The sequence below is a fragment of the Macrobrachium nipponense genome, chromosome 10 (genome assembly GCF_015104395.2).
Source record: "Macrobrachium nipponense isolate FS-2020 chromosome 10, ASM1510439v2, whole genome shotgun sequence".
Lineage (NCBI taxonomy): Eukaryota > Metazoa > Arthropoda > Malacostraca > Decapoda > Palaemonidae > Macrobrachium > Macrobrachium nipponense.
Window position 1 is genome coordinate 51,287,222 of NC_087204.1, and position 5,509 is coordinate 51,292,730.

Sequence of the window (5,509 nt, forward strand, 5' to 3'; positions counted from 1 at the left end):
TCAGTATACCTACATACTTTTGTATCACAGTGGGCTAAGTGGTAATCTCGGTTCTACTAGCGCGCATGAGTTCGAATCTCGCCGCGGAAGTGAAAGGCTCTATCATTTATTTCTTATCTGGATTCAAGGCTCTTGACAGCCGAGTTCATAAAGTCTGGGCAGTTTTTGTGAACTGTACCATACCATATACATTATTCCCCTCAGGCGAATGGTATAAAAAGGTACAGAAATTCCATATTTAGGGTTATCCGAGGCTTAATATTTTTGGATGCGTTTTCCATTCGAAGACTAGATTTCCAAATGAGATGAATGGAGGCAGTCTCCCTCCCAGGTTAATTTCAAAACAGACTCCATTTACAACACTGCGTTCTGTAAGCCATAGCCCTACCAAGAAGCATAATGACCATTAATATACAGTTCTACAAATATGATTATTTATCACTAAGCTAACTCGAATTATTTTATGTCATGAGTAAGCTTAGTGATAACAAAGAAGGATATTTTTAGTTATCACTAAGCTTAATCATGACTAATATAAAATAATTCGTGACTAAGCTTAGTCATAACAAATAATCATATTTGCAGAACTGTATATTAATGGTCATTATGTTTATTGTTAAGGCTATGGCTTATAGAACGCAGAGATGTACCTAGCGTCTGTTTTAAAATCAACCTGGGAGGGAGGAAGCCTCCATTCATTTCATTTGGAAATCTAGTCTTCGAATGGAAAACCCAACCAAAAAATATTAGGATATAGAAAAGTTTAGCGGTCAATACATGGAACTGAAGAATTAAAAACAGCCGAACCAAAACCATCCTTTCTGTATTTATGAATATGTGTGTGTGTGTGTGTGTGTGTGTGTGTGTGTGTGTGTGTGTGTGCGCGCGCGCGCGCGCGCGCGCGCGCGTAATATTAAGAGAGAGAGCAGTGGGGAAGGAAACATTTACGATAATAAAAAGTAGAAAATGGAAGATCCAAAGCACAATGGAAAACAAAAAGTTAAGAGCACAAAGCAAAGAAGCAAACTGACCAGTCACAAGCTCCCGCAATAAACCACCCACCAGAGACGAATACAAACCGATAATCGGGACGGGAGAGACAAGAGAGAAGGGAAAAGGGGGAAGGAAGGGAAGCGGAGAAGGGGGAGAGAAAAGGGGTTAAAAGAGAGAGCAGAAGAATAACGTCTGAAGCACCTTCAGTGTTTGCTTATGTCTTCACACCTCTCATTTGGAGGATGGTAACAAGGGCATACATCCGGATTTCCCTCGAAAGGAGCGGGGGAGGGAAGAGGGGCTCCTTGGGGAGCGGAGGGACGCCCTTAGCCTAACATCAATTCACATACCTTGACCCTGCAGGGAAAAGGGGAAGAGGGAGGGAAGTGCAAGACGATAAAAGACAGTAATGGCTTGGCGGAAAAGGTGGATAACAGGAGGAATAAGAAAAGGGGGGGATAAGAAATAGGAAAAGGAAGAAGAGAGAGAATCATGGAAAACTGGGGCAAAATAAGCAAAAGGTAAGAAACAGGGATAATAAGGGCACTCTAGACGAAGAGACGAAGGGCGAGAAAAAAGAACCAAAGGAAAAGATGCAAATAAGTGAATAATGAACTTTAAAAAAGGGAGAAACTAAAGGGAAAAAACGAAGATGGATGAAAATGAGAGAAATGAGAATGGAAAATATGGAAAATGAAAACAAACAGAATAGTAAACCACAGAAAAATAGGAGAGACGGGAAAACAAGAGAACAATAAATAAAAAAGCCGGGGGAAATTTAAAGAGAAGATGGGAATAAAGCGAAAGAAAAAATATTCCAGAGGACCGGGGGAAAGTGGGCTATGGAAAAAATGCGGAAACGAAGTAAAGGAAAGCAGGGGGAGAGAAGGTGGTAGATGTCAGGAGGAGATGAAACGTTGAAAAGGGAAAGGAGGAAAAGGGGCAAAAACCAAGACTGAACAAGGGAAGAGGGAACCGTGAGCCTTGTAAACGATGGACTTACAAAGTTAAGTCAAAGAAAAAATGAGATTGGAAGGAGAGGGAACTGTGATAGTGGTAAAGATAAGAATACAGTGAAGGGAAAATACCAAAGAGAAATAAGAAGATGGGCGACGGGAAAAAACTACAAGGGGACGCAGATGAAATACAAAAAGACACTAAAGGCGAGAGAGAGAGAGAGAGAGAGAGAGAGACGTAATTACCCCACATATAAAAAAAATTTGTTAAAAGAAATGACAATAATTGCCTTACGGTTGAAAAGACCACAGGACTGAAGAAACTGAGGTCAGCGGAAATTAAGGAAAGGCCGAGAAGATAAAAAAAGTTAACGGGTCGGGAAGCAAACTAACACAGAAACAAATTCCAAGGCAGACCTTTTGAAAGACACTGAATCATAGATAAAAAAAAAAAAAGAAGGGGGGGGTCTGTATTTTAAATACCATGCGCGAGCTTCCTTTGGAAAATTAAATAATGGATAGAGAAAAACAGTACACAAACCCTTTTAATAGTAAGAAATGGAACAGATGGCTGACAAAATTGAGCATGTATTTCTGACGGAGTTGTTTTCATAAGTATCCTGTTTGAGGAGAATGAGTAAAACACACGTAAAATGGCTGAACAAATGATTAAAATGTTGACAGTCCTGGGAAAGAGAACTAGGTTCTAAATATATATATATATATATATATATATATATATATATATATATATATATATATATCATATATATATATATATATATATATATATATATATATATATATATAATATATTATAAACAATAAATTAAAATGAGAAATCGAAAGAAGTAGAGAGCCCTAAGGTGTGGCGGATATACATTAACTTGCCCTGTGTATGGAAGTCAAGCGCTACATAGAACCTTACTTAATTGCGCATAACATCTCTTCCTTGTACGATAACAAGAAGTCACGTCAGTTACTACAGCCTCTACTTTAATCACATCGGTCTCTAATTAAACAGTGTCGCCCAATAATCAGAAGTGACCATGCTTAAGACGTCTATTTTTATTCTATTCGTTTCTTAAAGATTAGATTTTTTGCTTCCAATAATTAGAGCACTTGGGTGTAAAGTCCAAATGCAGTAGTGATTTGACCATAGCAACACTGGCCTTGATTCTGGTAAGCAATTGCGGAGAAATCTGACCTCAAAAGCGTTTTTTTACCAAACCAACCGACTATCTTCCTCTCTTGATTCTTTATTGGCACTTAGTATTTGCTGAACCCTTGTTACTAAAACTTTCTCCATAATTCTGATACTGAATCAGTCTATAGGAAAATAAAACGTTCACTTCACATTGGTCATTAATTTAAATTTCATCATGTTATCAAGAAAGACCTACTTTTTCCCCATACGTTCGTCTGCCAATCATTTCAAACAATTCAACGACTCTTGGTACATACACTACATCTACAAAAATTAAGGTCTTTTATCTTTCCTTTAACTTGCTAGTGAATGCTTTTTTAAAGTTACAAAAATTACACAAAAGTTACAAAATTACACGGTTGAAGACTATATATCAAAAGGAAACTTGAATCCTTAAAGATCTTGCCTATTCAAAATACTGATTTACGACTTAGCCTTCCTACTTCAGGCTCCTTTCCACTTCATATTCATATTAACGGAGGTGCCATGCACGGCACTCAAATATCTACGCCCTAGAAGATAGTCTTGGGTCCTCCTTCATTCCCTGAAAGGTCCATCATTGCTCCCATACTCAAGAGCCAATCATTGCTAGTTTTACCTCAAGTACACTATCCTTTTCAACTTTTCAGGTTACGAATCTATCGGTGGTGTTTGTTTTAGAGTATAAATAACACCGTTACTCCTAATTCATACCTGTTCACCTCATGGAATAATTATACATGCTGTTGTTTGTCTGATCACGGCTAAGACAGATTGTTATTTCCACTGTATTTCTAATGTTTACAATTGCACACAAGAAACTCTAACCTTTATGTGTAAAAGGAACATCGCGCACATGGAACAAAACTACAACACTAGAGTTTTAATTTGCAAATTTAGCTTTCAACAAATAAAATGCCCAAACAGGAACACGGAGTGAGAGACTGAAAAATAACTCGAAATTATTAAACCGCAATTCCTCACACGTACATAATCAGCTCATACGTCAGAAACTGGAAGGTACTGGTGCGTGCTATTTTTAAGTAGTATTACTGACATTGAGCTTACGGTATAAGCAACAAAAATACCACCAGGAAAACCACTCCAGAAATTTACAGAAGAATGAATGAATGAAGCATGACAACGCAACACCTCGCAGCATGTGGATGATGATGATGATCTTTTATAGGAAGTGGGATGCTCTCTAACAGATGGTAAGTATCCGCAGCCAAAATCACTGGAGCGTCTATATTGCCTTTGATTGGCTGATGTGTTGTAGTAGTAAAAAGCAAACGCACCGCCGCTATTTATACTTGCAGTCAATATCTTATATAAACTTGCAAATGAGGCAATAAAATCAACGACAGTAAACTGTGGATATTGATCGTCAGAAAAAAAAGGGGCGATTCTTGGGTCACACGTACTGATGGGGGTTAATGGACATAAACTGTCGAAATAGAACTTATGGAATGCTATCAAAGGCGATGGATACATTCCAGCAATCATCTAGAACCTAATTTTCTCTCTGCAATTAAAATTATAACTGATTTTAAAGGAACTATACTTAAAATATAGCTGACGGGGCTTCTGATATCCAGAGATATTCAAGTAATTTAAAAAAAATCGTCATAAATATAAATAGCTACTATTTCCACTTCCACTGTACACACCCCTTCAAATTTCATCAGCAACATTACCCTGAATTTTTCTATTATGATTTTTCTGTCTTTTTACACACCTTCACCTGGAACTGAAAAGGCTGGAATATTGGGTTCTTTATTCGACCATTTGCTGCTTACTTCCATTTGTTGCTTCACAACCAATTTCGCCGGAAATTGCCTTTCTTTTCCCTTAATGTTCATACTTCATCAGTTAAAACTACATACAGAATTCAGAAACCCAGAGAGAGAGAGAGAGAGAGAGAGAGAGAGAGAGAGAGAGAGAGAGAGAGAGAGAGAGAGAGAGAGAGAGAATGTGGGGGGCATTCCTCCTTCTACAACAACTACTTACCACCTGACCAAATATGAAGTGATGAAATAAACTCGAGATATCTCTTGTGCACAACGTCTTACCTGAAAAGTAAAAAATCAATATTTATGAGGGATTCAATGAAGGTGCAAAAAAAAAAAGGCTGTTAACACATCACTTCTAACAAATTAAATTACTTAATCTGCTAAGATCATTTAATAGTTCAACCATCATCTTTGTGTAATATGAAAGCAGAAAACTAAATATACACAAATATACACACCTCTATAAATGTACTTAAACGATAAATAAATATTATATATATATATATATATATATATATATATATATATATTCATATAATTTTTATTCATTTGAGTACATTTATATACTTCTGTATGGATGT